This window comes from Pteropus vampyrus, unplaced genomic scaffold (assembly GCF_000151845.1).
Source record: "Pteropus vampyrus isolate Shadow unplaced genomic scaffold, Pvam_2.0 Scaffold47, whole genome shotgun sequence".
NCBI classification, from domain to species: domain Eukaryota; kingdom Metazoa; phylum Chordata; class Mammalia; order Chiroptera; family Pteropodidae; genus Pteropus; species Pteropus vampyrus.
In genome coordinates this window covers 5,570,603-5,589,804 of record NW_011888828.1, presented here as the reverse complement: position 1 = coordinate 5,589,804, position 19,202 = coordinate 5,570,603, and the positions used below count along the sequence as shown (strand labels likewise).

Below are 19,202 nucleotides of genomic sequence, written 5' to 3'. Positions count from 1 at the left end.
CTTAAAATTTATAAATAGTGTTTTCTTCATGCCAAGGGATATATATTTTTTTAAATATTCATTTATAAGAGAAACACAAGAGTGACACTGACCCCAAAGAACTCTCAGTGGTTTTCCCAGTGTGACTGCAGAATAGGAGTAGAGAGCAATGAAATGAGGGATTTAGAAGGAAAAGGTAGGAAACATAGAGCTGAGAAAAAAATCATACCTAGCAAGCTATAAGAAAAAATTATTTTAGATATTCTATGTGCTTAAAGTACAAACACATAGTACTTGAAAGAAGGAAACAATCAGAATAATTGACTCATTTGAAAGATAAGAAGAAACATGTGAAGAAAGAAGATAACTTTAAGTAAATACAAATTAAAATAACCTTGCTTAAGTATATGGTCTAGTAAATCAATTTTAGGCATTACACCTAACCGCAAGAATCAAAGATGTAATTTCCATAGAAATTACAACATGCAAAGTTGATGAGGTTTTTCAAAATAATATTAAACTTTTAAATAATCGATAGCAGCTTTATAACTCAAAATTTATAAATAGTGTTTTCTTCATGCCAAAGGATATTGTTTAAAAAAAAAAAAATACCCATTTATAAAATAAACACAAGAGTGACACCGACCCCAAAGAATTTTCAGTGCTTTCCCATTGTGATTGCAGCTGACGTTTTAAGAATCTCGAAAGACTATTTAGAAATTTTAAAGGTATTAACAACCTCAAATTTAGATAATTGCTGTTTTCGGTTGAATTGAATTTATGGTCACACATTCCGTTCCTCATCCACCACTTTTTGTAACTCAACTGGCAAAAGGTTCTTAAAATTTTCTCCGTTTTTAGAATATAACAAGAAAAATGCTAAAAATTATGCAATCTATACAATAGAAAAACAGCAACTTATTATTCAATTCTTGGTTAATTCCTAACTGCTGCCTAGACAACAAATAACTTAGTTCATTAATTCATATTTGATAACATCAATTTCTGGTAAATCATTATTCAATTTTTAACAGCAGTAACCATAGAAATTCAAAAGGACATGAACCCCTTCATGTCACATATAAGACAACCAAGGCCAAAGACGGTGACCAGCCTATCTCTACTCCTATCAGTAATGACTACTTTCAAGGTGTTTCCATACTAATTAAATTCGCTGAGGAAATATTTTATTGACCTGCTACCATGTAACTTATACCCTGTGAGAGATAAGGCTGCAAGTAAAAATGGGACAATGTAATGGTGGAGGGATGGGGCACTAAAGGAACACTGAGGAGGGCTCAGTGTGGACACACCTCTACTAGTATTTATTCTTCTGGGTTATTCTATGCATACATTAGTATCCCTCCACAAGCCTACCAACTCCTTGAGAGTGCAGGGCTGACCTAATCTTTGGGCCTTCAGCAAAAGGTCTGACAAATATTAATACTCAATATATGTTTGAAGACAACACATAGATGAGTGGACGAAAAGATAAATGAATGTGTCTTGAGTTCTCATGCATAGCTCATGGAAGAATCAAGACTGGACACTGACCAGCGATCTTTAAATTTATCTAGAAGAATAAAAATGTGTTTCTTTTTGTAACAAATGAGGTTAGTAAATAAATACATTCAGGTTATTTACTATAAGGATTCCTGCTAGTCCATCTGCTGTTAAGAATCTCACTGTTACAGACATCTGACCAGCAAGGAAGGTGAAAAGGATCCATGACTTTCTATCTTGTGAACCAAGTTTATTTTACACTAATAAGCAGAGCTCCAATTAGTGCTGTTTGCCTTCAGATGGCACACTGGCCCACAGCACAGTAATCCCAGGCCATCAGGCCATTGTCCAAACCCTCTGACCTTCAAGGGGAAGAGGAAGGAAATTAATTTGCACTGAACCTAATAGCACTGAGGGCTTCACATGCATTTTTTAATTTAATTCTGCAAGCAAGTCTTCTTGCTATAGGTTTTTTGTTCTTACTTTATAGATGAGAAACTCAGGCCCAGAAAAAGCGAAATGTAACTAAACTCTGGGTACAGAAAGGGTACCTGGCAGAAGCAGACTTAAAGCCTGGTTAGTCAGACTCAGAGGCCAATCATCAGCCTGTCTCTCTGGGTTATACAACATCTGGTTCATTTCCAGAGCCCAGATCTCTGATGTAAGGTATGAGTGCTCTCAAAGTCCTACTCTACAGTTGTCATGAGTACATATCATGTGGAAAAAGTGAACGTAGGATGTCAGAAGAGACCAGGGCCCAGAATGTTTTCTGTCCCCAGAACAAAGCAATTTTCTGCCTCCTGCAGCCTTTATCATAAAATGAATGCATTAAAAAAAAAAAGCTCAGGTCTTTCTAATCCATGACTTGTGCCAAGGAAGAAAAATTTAAAAATGACTGTCTGAAGTTGACGTTGAAGTTGAAGTTGTGCAGTTTCTAGTCATGCCAAAAAGAGATGCAACAAGCCTGGTTAATAGAAAAGGCAAGAGAGGACGCATACTTCATCTTTTGAAATTAAAAACTCCCTCTGTGACCACATATTTCAGCTGCCTTACTGTCCCTTACATGTGGGGATACGACACAGTAGCCTCCGTTACAGTCAAATATACTGTTACCTTAAAGAGTTGGATGCTTCCTTGTATCATTTCTATGAATCTATTTCACACTTGTGACATTTTATAAATTCATTTATCTTTTACAGAATGTATTCTAGAGGAAAAATGTTAACATGTTAGTTGTAGTCAAAGAATGATTTTACGATGTATGTTTAAAATGATGATTAAAAACAAATATTATTCTATATATCATGTGTTTTATAATTAACATATGACTAGGAGAGTTGAGAAGCAATATATTAAATAGAAATAACTGGAACATTTTTGCTTTATCTAAAGTAATATTGCAGGACAAGCCTGGGCGTGTGGCACAAAGAATTTCATTTAAATTTCTGCAACCAGTTCAAACTCTGTAAAAGAGCACGATGAACAGAAATACAATTTTCTTAGGATATGCTGAACTCCTAAGATATTATAACATTATAAAGCCAGTTGATAATAGTAATGGAGTGAACCAGGAATCACTTTGAAAACCTAGCTACTATGATGGCTTTTAAGTCTGTTTCTGCTGTCTTCTGGGGTACTGGCATCTAACTGCTCGTGAATACATGTACAAAACTGAAGAAACTAATCTCATTATACAAATCAACTGTTTAGATTCTTCACAATGACCATATGGTTACTGAAAGAAAGTTTAGTCAAATCTATTATTTCATTAAACAGCCTGAACAATCATTCTTGGCTCATCCGATGGAATATGGATGAAGGAGAGATGTACCCCTTTCCTGGATAAACCCAAGAGGCGACCACAGATCATTCAACCAAGATAAAGAAATCATGCCACGGTCAAGTACTCAGATGTTTTCCTAAGCATGAGAAGAAACAGAAGGTTAAAGAAATCTACATCTAATCATAAAAGCATTTTAATAAGTTCAGTTTCTTATTTTATAGAAATCAACATAAATCCACCAATTGAACTCAGTTACAGCAAAAAAGCTCACAACATAATTCCTGTCCATTATTATCTTACAATCACGTACAAAGGGGTCATAATTCTTTTCTGAATGTGAAAGTCCTTAGAGAAGAGTCAAGTGCTCTAAACTCTCCTGCCTGCACTACATTCTTATTCTGCATCTGTATTTCCTGTTTGCTTGTGGCAGAATGCTAATTTCAACTAATTTAAATGAAAGTCCCACATAATATAGAACTCTCATTTTATTTAAACAAAAACTAGAGATAAGGAGCATGTAAGGGATGGCCACGAGGCTGCTCAACCCAGCCTTCCATTATTTAATAATTACCAGCTATGCATGGTAACCATTTTTTTTTCCTCTTGTGTTTTTATATTCCAATCAGAGACATTACTACCGTTTCTAACTTTGTACCCTCTTTTGCAAGCTTTCACAAGCCCCTTATTAAAGCACTGGGAAGGCTTCCTATCTGATGCTCTGCCAGGCACTGTCCTTTCGGACATAATACATTCAGGTTATTAGCTTGATGTGCATAATTCAGCAAGCTGTCTTACAATTTCACTGATCATCATCTAGTAAAACTGAATTGCTGCCTTGCCCATGGCTTTTACATTTATATAATTAACCAAAATTAGCTTGATGTTTAAAACACAATGCCAGCCTACTCATTTATTTTTGGAAGAACACTTTAGTGAACACAATGAGTAGGCTGATTTGGAATTGCCAACCTAAACTGTCAAAGTTTTCCTATAAAATTACTATACTTAAAAAATTCAACTTCTATTAAAGCAAATACCATTAAAAGAAAACTATGTGATAAAATAACCTGGTACCATATTATTTTCACTTTAGTTCACTATTATATTCAACTAAGTTATAGTATAAAGTATTTTACACAGTTCCTTGAGTGTGTATTATAAATATTATTTAGACATAGCAACTCCTGGAAAAGTATATAATGGTTTTGGTTACACAGCCCTACAAAAACACAGCATGCACAAAATGACATGTGTAAATTCTATCAGTCAAATGTTAATAATGTCAGACATGAAGCTAAAAAGTGCCAACGATATGCTAAACATTATAGTGGATAATACTTTCAGGACAGAGCTCGAGTTTTTTCTATAACACTTTTGCTTACTTATATCAAATTTACCTTTATAATCGATCCATGAAAACATACTTAACTATATTTTTGATAAAGAAACTGAAGAACAGAGACCAAAATGATTTCCATAAAATGAAACAGTCTGTTAGTATGCAGAAAAGCTAGAGTTAAAATCTGGCTGTCTTGGCTATTTTCTAGTTCCACTATAGCCAGTAAGATGAATTTTAGAGTTTGTCAGACCATAATTTGAGTAATTTTATACAAAAATCTCTGTAGCTCAATTTCTTCACCTATAAAATGGTGACAATAATATCTACCTCATAAAGACCTAGTAATGCATTAATATCTTATTTATTATGTGAAAAGCACAAAGCCTAACAAAATACTTGCACTGTAATTGTTAGTTCACTCATATTTCATTTATATATTAATTTATCCAACCAATATTAACTGAGCATGCTTAAGTGCCAGGCGTTGTTCTGCCCATGTGGAGTGGTCATTCTAATAGGAATAATCAGGAAGAGGCTGGCTTGTGGCAAAAAGGTCAATGAGTGGCCCCTCAGTCAACTTGTCCTCACCCCTCCATTCAGCACATGGTTCCTGGGCACTAGCCAGTTGCTCCAGAGCACGCGAAAGCTGTAAGATCTGAATCCTGCCCAGCTGCTTCACCGATTCTCTCTTGTTCACTCTGTCTGCTCTTTTCTTTTCTTCCTATTCAGGCTTTCAGTCTAAACGATCTAAAGTTTAAAAGACTGTGCTTCAGATTGTGCCAAACACAGGGGTTCACCCGGAAGGTGGCTGGGAGTAGGGATGGGGGTAGCTTGGAGAGACCGGTCTCTCAGCCTTGCCTAAATCAGAGCAGATCTCTCTACTTTATCTGATTCATGCCTTCTGCTTAGTATACTAGTCTTTCAGATCAAGATTCTGGTGTGAATAACTTCAGTGCCACAGGAATGTTTGGGAGAAAGAAAAAAAAAATTAATCGCTGATTTAAAATATGCCCCATTATTTAACAAGTCAATGTACTGAAAAAGATAAAGGTGAACAAGTATACTGAAAGAAACTTGCAAGACATAAAAACTAAATGTAATATATGCTTCTCGACTGGATCCTGGTTTGAACAAGTCTGTTATAGAAAGCCATTTCTGAGATAACCAAGGAGAAATTTCAATATGAACTAGGTATGCAATAATTGTTAATTTCATTATGTATTACCACGATAGTACATTGTGTGGTAAATATGCCTTTTAAGAGATGAATACTGAAATATTTGGAGATAAAAATCCATGATGTCTGTAATGACACTTTTTTTTTTTACTTTTAGTACTTACAGCCAGGAAAAAAAGTGATATACATATGACAATAAACAATTGTTAAACTTCAGTGATGAGTGTATATTATATGCTTCTGTTGATTTTCTGTACGTTTGATATATTTCAATAAAATTAAAAAAATATATATATATGGTATGCTCAATGCCAACTGGCATTTATTGGCCCTAATATGCCTTAAACGTCCTTCAGCTACACAAGCTAAAATTGCATACAGGTTGTTAGTTTTGTATTAACAGTTATATAATCATTAAAAAAAGAAAACATATCAAAATGACTCACTAACCACCATAAAGAAACAAAATGGTTTATAAATTACATATAATCATTACTACATGAGACTCGACCAATGCTCTGATATTCTTTTTATTATATGGATAAACATAAAGGAAAATATATACTTCTGAAGACTCTCACACCCTCCGAGAGCTAATGGGTGCCATCTTCCGTTATTTGACCCTTGTATAATCCCCTCCCCTTGAGACTCACTTCTGGAATACAGCAAAAGTGATAAGATATCACTTTGGAGAATGGATTATGAAAGACTGAGATTTCTGGAGTCCCTCCCTCCTCTCCAAGTCTTTCCTGCTGGCTCTGAAAAAGCGAGCTGCCACGTTGCAAACAAGCTGCCCATAAGAGATTCCCCCATAGGCTCAGAACAACGGCTTGTGGGAAACCGAGGCCCCCAGTTCGAGACGCTGCAAAGAAGTGAATACTGCCAACTGCCACACGAGAGTGAGAGTGCTTAGACACTGACCTTCCCTATCTGAGCCTTGAGAGGGTTGCAGCCTGTGAGATCCTGTGTTAGTCTGTATAGCTGCCATCACAAGGTACCACCAACTAGCTGGCTTACACAGCAGAAATTACTTTCTCACATTTCTGGAGGCTAGAAATACGAGATCAAGGTGTGGACAGGTTTGGTTTCTTCTAAGGCCTCTCTCTTTGGCTTGCAGAAGGCAGACTTCTCTCTGTATCCTCACATGGTCTTTCCTCTGTCCACACACGTTTGTGTCAAATGTCTTCTTTTTATAAGGACACCAGTTATATTGGATTAGGACCCACTCTAACTGCTTCATTTTAACTCAATTACCTACGTAAAGACTTATTTTCAAATACAGTCACATTATGGGGTACTAAGGGTTAAGGCTTCAACATATGAACATGGGGTGGGATAGAATTCAGCCCATAACAGACTCTAAAGTAAGGGACTCAAATTACTACTGGATTCCTGATTTACAGAAAATGTGAGATAATGTTGTTCCAAGCCACTAAATTTGGGGTAACTTGTTATGCAGCAACAGATAATTAAAATACCAGGTAAAATCATTATCACCATTCACCATTTGAGCATAGTATAAAACAAGATTATTAAAACTTTTTATATCAACTTAAACACAATGAACTTAAATTTTCATTCCATATTTTCCTGGTTTTGAAATTATATGTTCCTGAAATGGTCAATGTGCTCTTAATGCAAACAATTGCTTAGTTACTGTCCATACATGAGCCTAGAACATATCTATCTTTTAAACACCAATTCCAGATTTCAAATATCTAAGAGATTCTAGTTTATCATTACTTTTGGTACTTTTTCTTGCACTTACATTGTCAAAATGTAATTTTCTGAAAACTGAGATTCGTCAGTTTTAAGAGAGGGCGGTCATCTTCTCTGATCTAAATTTACAAAATATTTTCATTTTTTGATATACAATAACCCATTAGAATGAGCAAAATAATTTTTTATCTGTTATTTATTTCCTTTCATTCAACTTTGTATACAAACCTGTCTTTAGCATTTGTCTACTTCCAAACCATGTCAAGTAAATTAGCATTTTTATTGAAAGATGGGATGAATAACAAATCAGCTTTCTAGACTGACATCTACTCTTATACCATTTGTTAATTAAAATGAATAATCCGCATTAACTAAAAGCAAAAAAAATGCTCTCTTTGATTTTGGTTTTATTTCTAAAACTTTATTTCCCCTGATAATTATAAATCTGTAGTTAGATATGACAGACTTTTTTTTTCTAATAATTCTAAGGTTTTTTACCACATAAGTCTTTATGTCAAGAATTTTAAGTTTGCCACACAATAAAATATGGACAGTATCCCCAAGTTAGCCTTTTGACATACTATTTTCCAAAAATGTATCTGCGCTTATATTTTAGGAGATGAAATCTTAAGAGAACTGCTTTTTACACTATCATTATATGCATTATTTTTATTGATCTTACTTTTGGAGTTTGACAAAGCATTTATATCTTTTTCTGTTACTATCAATATTTCAGTATGCAACTGAACACTAGTCAATGAAAACCAATTCTTGTTTGCGAACATCTTTAATTCAGTTCTCGCTTACACTTACATACAGTGAAGTGATTCCGCTGGCCTTCATTTTTCCATGTAGTGACCTTTTCACTACATGGGAAGTGATGCTTAGTTATTTTACTAAAATTTTTCAAAACATTGACTTTCACAGTGAACAAACCCTACATACAGTAGCATTGCCCTTCTCAACTTTACTTTGTAGTAAATAGTATAAACTATTACTACATTCCTAGTAATATATTTCTTTTCTTTGGAGTAACCTTAATTTTCTTGAATATACTTTCCTATTTTTCCTAGTTTTCATCTTTTGGTCTTTATTATACTCTATTACCCCTACCTCTGGATGTCATTTATAGCATAGGAAGGATACAGTACCTTATTCAGATAAATCAGCTGTCATTCTGATATTCTCTGTAAGAAATTGTTATTCTGGTTCTAAATTTACCTCTCATGATTTCATAACTGAAATTCTGTATGGCATGCATTAATGCCCACTAAACATTAGTTGCTTTATATAATTATATTTTAAGAAGACATATAAAATGCCATGTTAATATTGCTAAAACCCTCATCATGATACACAGCACTTTTTAAAAGGGATCTAACGAGAAAATTCTAGTATTTTCAACAACACTTGCTATACTAATTTATAAAGTTGGAAAGTACACCTACTAGTTCCCCCAGTCCCTGTCCAACAACTGTTACAGTCCAAAGTAATCCATTCCAGGTTGGTGGCCAGGCTATGAGGTTTCTTCCAGATTATAGTTTGAATGAGCATGAGGGATCATAATATAGAGAATTTTAATAAGGTCTTTCAAAAAAGTCAAATGGCTGAGTTCCTGACCGTATCCCAGTTCTCAAAGATCTCTGGACTACTCAGGGCTGTTAACAGACACTGGGCAATGGACTCAGCCATAATTTTGATATGATAGGTTAAAGTCTATAGAAAAATAAGATTTGATAACCTTTTAGAATGTGTCTATTTTATAATACTCTGTTAAACAAGCAAGTCAAAGTATACTCACTGACTTCTAGATACCAGGGCTATAACAGGTAAAAGGGATATAGAGATGATATCAAGTAATAGCTATATTGTCGAGCTTTTGAAAAACGGCAGAATGTAAACAAAGTTAATAATTAACTTCAGAGTTAGAAGACCTTAAAAAATCTCAAAATAAGAACATCTGCACTTAGGGCAAGAATTTTCTGTTTTTCATTTAATGAGAAAAATTTATACTCTTCTCTGGCAAATACAAAAATATATACATATGTGTATGTGTGTATATATATATATATGTGTGTGTGTGTGTGTATATATATGTATGTGTGTGTGTGTGTATATATATCCACCCATAATATATTTTACATGTATAATACATAGATAATATATTATCCATAATCTATATTATCCATACAATATAGATAATATCAATACACTAACTGTAGGGAAGATCAAACCAGATATAAACATTTCTCCTAAAAAAAAATTTTAAAAAAACCTGAATCAATTTATAACCATTCATTCAGAAGACTAAGTTCCTTGCTTGGGCAAATGCAGGGAAATGAATTGGGGATGACAGTCCTCAGACCAAACTCGGCATCAGAATCCATCAGATCAAAGGGTATCTCATCAGATCGTGCTGTGAACATTTTGGAATCTAGAGATGGAACGTCCAGTAACTCCCAGACACTGATTCTGCCATCGCATAGGTGGGGCTGACCAATGCTAAGACTGGTTCAGTGTGGATGTGTTTTCCCTCCTCCAATCTGTTACTGTCCAGAAATGCCTTGACGACATATATTTACCTAAAATGCTCACATTTTAAGTTATTTTCTTTCATACACAACTGTTAACTGCTCTTTATTTAGAGAAATTTGCATTCCATTTGATGGCTTCCTGCGTCAGTCATAAACCGTTTCGAGTCTGGCCTATACACTCAATACATCTCAGAGGCAAGGAAGAGAAAGAGTCACATCTCTGACATCGGATTTGCTCAATGCTTCTAATGAGGGGAGAGGTCAGTCTGGTGATCTGCTTGTTAGGTCATGGGTCCCCAAACCCCGGGCCACAGACTGATACCGGTCTGTGGCTTGTTAAGAACCCAGCCGCACAGCAGGAGGTGAGTGGCCAGCAAGCAATTGAGGCTTCATCTGTATTTGCAGCTGCTCCCCAGCACTAGCATCACCACCTCGGCTCTACCTCAGATCATCAGGCATTAGATTTTCATAGGAGCATCGGTCCTATCATTATTTTAGATTTAACGGTAATGGTAACAAAAGTCCTACCAACACGTGACCCTAGCTTGTTGGTTGCCCCCATTCTGGTATCTAACCGCATCAGAGCAAAATCCTCTCTATGGGAACTGGGCCACCATCTTCCATGCCGGTCAGTAAGGCTGTCTTTGGTACTCAAAGCACCTCTTTTCCATGTGCCTTCCCCCAGGTGAGGGGTTTGGCCCTACTGGGTGTCCTCCTAGGTACCTGCATACTGATCTGGTATAATTACTGACAGTTACAAGTACCACAAAATGAAAATTTCTCTTTAAAATAAGATACATTGTAAGATCATCTTTTCTGGAACCTAATTAATATTTAAGATATGCAGACAGAAGAGCATGTGTAGAAAACTAAAAAAAAAAACTGAATGAATTGAGAAGTACATTTAAGCATAATAATAAGCATTGTCCCCCAAAATGTCCAAAAGTCGCAGCCCTGACTGAGAGCTGTCACAATCAGGCTCCAACTCCTAGTTGTCTCTATCCCCATTCTATCACTCTGCATGACCTTCTCCTCTAGAAACTAAGTACACAGACATTTCTAGTATTTTCTGGTCACTAGGTCATTATCCCCGTCAGCATCTCTATCTAGAATGCCTACTCCTGCCATCTTTGGCCACCAAAAATCCTGCCCATCCTGTAAGGCCATGCGCACATGACAGCACCTGCACCCACCAAGATGGACTGGCTCTCTCTTCCCTACACGCTCACTGACGACACCACCTTGAATTTCGTCTAACACATGTCCACCCTCTTCTGCTAGAACCTAAGCTCAGCGAGGACAAGAAATAGTCCCTAGTGACTACTTCACCTTCACTTCGCCACATCCCCCCTTGCACGGAACTAAGGGGGATGCGTCCTGACTCTGTCCTGTCTTCCCACGCCACTTCTCATCTCCACTGGAGACGACAGCCTGATAGGAGCTAGAAAAGGTGTATTTTTTATTCCAGAAACAACCTATTTCATCACGAAATACAGCAAGCATAGAAAACATGGGTCAATTTTGTCCAAGTTAATACTTTGCATAAAGTGAAGAGATTCTTAACATGAGCTGATTAAAAAATAAGGATGGAGCTAGGTCATTGAGACAGGGTTGAGCAGATCTAGGATGAGCTTAGGAAGGTCACAAAACATCTTATTGACTGACAAGCTCCTTGAATCATTTATCAAAATAAACATCTTTTATTTTAAAAGATTATTTTGAAGGACAAAAGTAATATTTTTACTGTCAACTCCCTTATCTGTGCTCTAGCATCACTTAAGATGTTAATACATTTCTGGGAATTAATCCAAAAAGCAGTATTCACAGTTATTCTTTATAATCTATAAGATTCTAGATTGAAAAAATCAGAAATGAGTTATATTTTGTCCCATTATAATCAAAAGAGAACGCTGTCTAATTAAGATCTTTTATTTGTTTTCTTTCTTCACAGTGAGAACATTATATCTTTCATTATCACATAATCATTGAAACTAAATGACTTCATTCTTAAGAAAACTGGATTGTTTGTAATGATTCCCTGTCTTTATGACTTCAATCTGCTGGGTAATGATCTGAGCAATTAAAAAGCACACGTGTCTGTGACATAAATGAAACATATGAGTTTCTAACATCATAAATAGAAGGGGGTCTGAATCAGCTGCCCATTTCATGTTATGCATAGAAACAAATGCCCAGTCGGGTGGATATTTTTTTAAGTGGCTATTATTCTAAACAATCTAAGCATCAGATATATAACTTTACAATACTGAGAATTCTGGGTTTGATTGTACTTACATTGATGTTCTTGTTGTGATACTGTACTATGGTTTGTAAAATATTACAATTGGAGGAAAGTGAATAAAGGGCATTCGGGATCTTTATTTAGTAATTATTTAGTAATTCTTAACAACAGCATGTGAATCGATTATCTCAATATAAAACTTCAATTAAAAATAATTTTTAAAATAAAATTCCTAATGTAAAAAGTGTAAGTGACATTAAAGCAAGGATTACAGTCAGGCTTGTAATTCTTAGTATATAAGTATGAAGGAAATTTTCTTTATTTTATAATGTAATGCAAGACCAGACAACTTCTGGATGTATTTATTTAGACAGGCACTATCCAATATGGCAGCCCCTAGCCATAATTAAAACAGAATTTTAAAGTCTTGTTCAGCAGCACTAGCCACATTTTAAGTGCTCAGCAGCCTCATTTGCTAGCAGTTACTATAGTGAATAGCACAGAATGACCATGTCGATCAAAGCGAAATTCTATTGGACAGCATAGATAGACATTCACAAAGAAAATATTTATGACTTAATGAATGATTTAGCTAATGAACAAACCAATTAAAAATATGTTTCCACACTAAATGTGAAGACTTATAATTGACTAGTTATCTTTCATTACTTTTTAGCCTAATCATTATTATATTTAATTGTGAAATTTCTCAACTCGAACCAATGAACAAAAATATCTGTGTAAGTTGGGAGAAAACCCACATTTTCTAATTTAAAAAAAATACCAAAATATGTAGGTGTAACAGATAATTCATAGCATGCAAATTAACCTTAGAGTTCTTGAAAATATACCTATTTATTAAAAAAGTCACATACTATATATCCACCAGAATGGCTAAAATTAAAAAGACATATAAAATGTTGGTGAGGATATAAAGAAAAAGGAACTCTCAGACATTGTTAGTGGAAACGTAAAATGCTGTAATTATTGTAGAAAAATAACTGCAGTTTCTTCTAAGACAACACACACCTGTCCTATGAAACAATTCCCTTCCTAGATATTTGCCCAAGAAAATGAAAACATATCCTCAGAAAGACATGTAGTAGAACATTCACAGAAGCTTTATTTTTAACAGCCCCAAACTGAAACAGCCTAGGTAAGTACCAATAGAAGAGATAAACTGTAGTATATTCAGATAATGATATATTACATAGCAATAAAAAGAACAATTTTATAGTAGCAAAAATAAATCTAAAAAACGTTATAATAAATGGATGAAGATCATACTACATGATTCCATTCATATGAAGTTCTAAAACATGCAAAACTAACCTAAGGTAAAACAAAACAAAGCAAGACAAATCCAGAAGAGTGATTGCTTCTGGAAGAGGATAAGGGAAGAGAATGGCTTGGGGAGGATGAAAATGTATTGTATTTGCCTCCTATTTTCAGAATTTATAGGTTTGCTTTTTACCCAAATTAAGAAACTAGAATAAAAGAACTAGAAATTAACTGTTAACTTAGTTTCTTCTTTACCAGAAAAGACACAGCTAATTTAAATCAATAATGGTGAATTGAGATTGAGATATGACAAAATGATCAAATGATTTATGTGGACATCCTAGAACAGATGGCAGAGCAAACATCAAGAGCACCTTCTGCAGATCTACTACTCTGGGTCAGTCTCTGGTCATCCGCTGTCAATCAGCATTTAGGCGGATCAGAGGACATCAGGGCACAAAAATTCTAGTTATTCTGCTGTACAGAAATTACAAATGCTATTGCAAATATGCTATGCCTTCATTAACATAAGGCTTTAGAATTTAATCTTAATAAATAATCTGTATCTAGTTGTCTATGTAATTTATCGTTTTTTGCAGTTCCTGAGTGGTCAATGAAATGATAAAATAAAAATGTCCTCATTTGTAAAATAATGAGAAAAGTTCAAAGCATTTTTGGTGTCATTGGAATAATTTAAAATTCTGGTCCATATACAATGAAAAGGGAAGTATAAAGTCATTCTAATTAATTTGGACTCTAACTTTTTCTAAGATTTGTTCTAGACCAAATATCTTTGGGATCCAGAAAGAAAGAAAAAACAAAAACATTTTCTCTTCCATTCTCCTCAATAACACAATATAATCTTCTTTTAAAGCCGGCGAGGAGAGGCAGAGGCTACAGTCAGAACTGGCTGGCAGAGTCCGAGGGAGAGGATGGGGTCCCTCCAGCTGTGCCCGCTCCCAGGCCTGCTGCACACACAGCTGTGGTGCGGAGCACAGAACCGGGCTGCAGGACATGCAGAGTCTGCATTATCCTGCTGCAAAGCATCCCGTTCTTCTTTTATTATTACTTTTTAAAATTACAACTTCCAAAACTCCTCTGAAAATCTCCAAAATGAAGAAGAGTTCATGATGTGGGGAAGCTTTATTTAGGACAATCTTCATCGACAGTTGGGCACATAAAAGCTCCTTGTGATTGACTGAGCTGAACAGCAGCTGGTACATGAACACGTTATGACTGAGAGCTGGGAAAACGGGGGACTTGTGGCAGTTAACTCAATTTGGGGATGTGGAAGTAATAAATGCTTCTACTATTTAGACAAGTGCATATTTTCTCAGGAATATGAATATTTTATAAAAATTCATAGATGTAGTCTACGGTCGTGTCACCCTGAACAAGACCAATCCCGTCTGATCTCGGAAGCTAAGCAGGGTCAGGCCTGGTTGCTACTTGGATGGGAGACCACCTAGGAAGACCAGGTGCTGTAGGTGTAAAAAATAAAAAAATAAGAGATTGTAAGCTGACAAGGCCCTTGCAATCTGTGAGGTCAACCAAGAGTTGCCTCATCTTAAAAAAAAAAAAAAAAAAGAAATTCATAGATGTTATAGGTTCAACATGTGTCCTGGATATTTCAGCTGCTTTTATTTTACATGCCAAATAAACAAATGCTCCCGGAGATCACAGAAAAACTTGCAGGAGCTAGAATACTATGGAAAGGATTCTGAGGATAGGCTAATAAAAGACAAAAGTTGATTCTATTTTAAAATAAAATAGCCCATGACAGCCATCTGGGCCAACAGTGTGCACCATACCATCGCCTCATATTTGTCCGCATAGTACTCTACAGTCCGTGTTTTCACAAACTGAATTCTCTTTCTGTTGTATATAATGTACTTTTCTAGGCAATTTTACCTACAGTTTCTAAAAAAGAAAAAGGTAAGTAAATCAAGTAACCGTCCAAGGAAGTAAAAGGTAGACTATGGGCTTAGACGTGCAGGCTTTCTCTGGATTGAAATAGAATGCTCTTTGTTCTGTCAAACACTTCTTAAGACACTCTTGGTGGTATGTTGGGACCTAGAGAAGGAAGACAACTTCTTCTGTTGATATTTAAGATAGATGCCTAGGGCACTTTAACTTTTACTTGACAGCCCCATAACTGCACGAGCAAATGCTTATTTCCCCTCTGCCTCCCTTTCCTGATAGGGAGATAGGAAGGTAGGTGGGTGGATGGAGGGACAGACAAATGATAGATGATAGACAGGTAGACAGACAGACAGATACACACACACACACACACACACACACACACATTCTATTGGTGCTGTTTCTCTAGAGAACACTGTCAAATACAGCTTTTTTTTTTCTTTCTGCTGCAACATGTGAAAATACATGCAAACATCCTAAGATCTTACTACAGAAACATCAATGTGCATCACCTCAGACTTATTTATACAAATAATTGCTGGAACAGAACCAAAACATGATTTAAGTCTGTCAACCTCCTACTCACTCTATGAAGACCAGATCTCAGTCACTTCCTTTCTTTAGTTTTCTGTAACTCTTTTATGGATGCACAATCCTCACTTCCTGCTTCTGTATTTTTGTTTTTAAAGAAAGAAAAGCTAAAGAATAAGTTTCTATTTCCAAATCCCTGTGGAAACAAAATTCTCAGATAAACCTACTGAAAAAGAGAATTCTTTCAAGTCTAGAGTGCATACTAAAACCCAAACATCTTTTTCTGAAGATGTTAATTTTTTTTTTAAATAACAACTTGACTGTGTTATACTATGGTACAAGTAAATTTCTCTATTTCACCCTACCTTTATACCAAAAAAAAAAAAAAATCATACTTTTATATTCAGAAGATACAGGAAGAATACTAACAAAAAAGAAAACTGAGTGACTGTTACATGAAAACTTCTGGAACATAAGATTCTTGATTTTAGGGAACTCAAGAAAATACAATTTTACTTCAAGATGTGTATTGAGGATCCACTGACCCGGTGTATTTTGTCATCACTTTCTACGTGACATCTCCACAGATGTATTTCACTTATATAAATTTAAATATCAGTTGGAAGCAGGTGCCAACATGGATTTTGAACCAATGGCACTCTTTGCATCTGCCTGTCCTTTTGCTGTAGGTTTTACAGCGATGGTGGAGGCAGCGCCTTGGAGTTCTCTTACCAGAAGGACCTCTCTACCTATTGCTCTTAATCTTTTACAGTGAGTTAAGGAAAATAGTTGCACTTGCATTTCTTGAGGGAGTATATTTTAATACTGAAAGTCATCTATAAATGTTTCCACGATTGAGGGGAGGGCATTTAATATGCTTTTTTATAAAAGGTAAATTTTCCTGGATAATTAGAAAGAAAAATTGAAAGGAGAGAGAACAAATCTGATAATACTGTTTCAGTTCTAAAAGAATAAAAGTCAGAGAAAATAAGTGAAATAATTTTCTTAGAGCAATTACCTATAAATTGACTCATTACACTGAAACAAATGATCAGTTTATGCAAAATTCTGTACCCCTTTTTTGAGACTCATCAGATCCCTTGTTTGTGAATTATTACGCATATTTTACAGCTCTATTGACCTTCCTTGAAATCGGGGAGTCTATTGTATTCATTTTTGAATCCACCCCCTATTTTACCTTCTCCAACTGGCTAAGTGACTTTTTTCAAATAAATAGATTTATCATTCTTACAACTGAGGATGTCTATCATAAATATTCCTCCAACAAATCCTCAAATTTAAAAACTAAATTAACTGGACACAATTTTCTACTGCCTTAGTAAATCAAAATGTTTATTTTTATAACACAACAATTCTGAAATAGGACAGAATGAAAGCAGTAAAGTTTAAATCCCCCTTTGGGAACACAGTAGAACTCATTTTCAATGTTTCTCATCCTTCAAGTTATAGAGTAGGAAAGATGATATTAAATGTTTAAGTCCCCAAATAAGGAAACACATTAATGAAGGAAGTTTCTATTTTCCAGTAAGTTCTAACAGATGGTTTCTAAACACATACCATAGATTTAAATGTATAATTTCACCCTATAAATATGCTGCAAAACATTAAAAATAGATTATAGCACATATGTCTTATGGGGCAAATGAAAAGATAAAAGGAATTTTGCTGTAGATAAGCTCCTAGTTAAGAGATAATACTTGTTTACGACAATATGTCCCTTTTAATACAATTAATGGATTAAATGCAACAGCTTTATAAATAACACTTAAGACTATTTCCTTAATTTACAACTTAATATCCTAACATAGTATAAGAAGAAACGTTTATCCTTTAACATAAATATTTTAGGACAGTTTGTAGTTTTTAAATTTAATTTTTTTTGGTCTCTCTCTCTCATTAATAAGAAACCAAGTCATAGTCAAACACTAGGAGAGTTAGTTACTGTATTATATCAGGTAAGAAATGCAAAAAGATGAAATTAGGCAAAGAGAAATAGCAACTATCTTTGAAGGAATTGTCCTATGCAAGATAGTTTGCTGAATTCTTTCTCTCTTGGAGCAGTCATTTCTGATTTCAGATCTAATTTATGATTGCAGTTAAAATGTGTTGTCTACTAGAAAATGGTAACAAAATGGTGAGTTAAGGAACCAATCAGGTATTCTGTATAATATTTCTAGTCTACTTTATAATTTTAAACATAATTGCTTAAAGTATTAACTTACAGATAGATTCATATGAGGAGGAAATTAGATAGGCAGGCAACATTTGACAAATGAAGCGACTCAGAGAATGTGAGAGATGTGTGTATGACTCAAAGCAGCCACTAAAATATATTTCAAACCAAAATCACTAAGATATTGTCCTTTATGAATGCCCTTATACACAAAGCATGAAGCCAAACATGAATGGATCTTTGCTTCAGAAGCTCATATTTACATTTATTTAATACGGATAACGATCTAGGGATGGTGGTAGTACTACGTTGGGGGTTAAGGCCCAACTTAACTGGGAAACAACTGGAACAAGCTTCTTCCCCAAAGAGGACAAGAAAATAACAAAAGATGACAACAAATGTGTTCCTAAGGATAGTGGATCCTACTGAAAGAAGCTGTTTCTTTTAAATAAGTTCAGGTATGGGAGAAAAGCTAGTTAGTATCAGCTAACTTCTGCATCATGGGTAAAGGGGATTGGAAGACACTTTGAAAGAAAAAAATCTAGGATGGTGCGCAGAGGAAGAAGAGAGGCCAAGGCCAGCATGGTGGAGGATCAGAGGAAAACAAACGTAAGGCAGAGGACCAAGTGCTGTGGAGAAGGGAATTATCTAACAGTAGAGTTTTTTAACTAGGTACGTAGGAGGTTTTTGAGATACATCACTCTTCATCTTCACTACAGAACATGTAAGAAAATTTAGATTGTATGGGTTATTTAGAAGAACTCAAAGACTTGCTAAGTTCCATGACCAGGTGAGCTTGAGAGTGGTACCTGCTGATGCACGGAAGCAAGAGACCAGTCCATTTTTTCCAGACCATCAGAAATATAAATGTATATAAACAAATTAGAAAAATCCATATTGAAATCTGCACTTTTATGCATTATGGAGGAAATTTTTCTAAACAATAATACACCCTCAAACACCCTGAATGCTAAAAATATGGTAGCAAAATTTGTTA

At 35.1% G+C, this 19,202-nt stretch overlaps 1 protein-coding gene and 1 pseudogene across 2 annotated transcripts in view; one reads left to right on the top strand and one right to left on the bottom strand.

Moving 5' to 3' along the window:
* NR3C2 (nuclear receptor subfamily 3 group C member 2) overlaps window positions 1-19,202 on the bottom strand; it is a 316,684-nt gene that overhangs the window by 181,846 nt on the left and 115,636 nt on the right. The window lies entirely within an intron of this gene.
* Window positions 14,929-15,047, top strand: LOC111739132 (annotated as a pseudogene).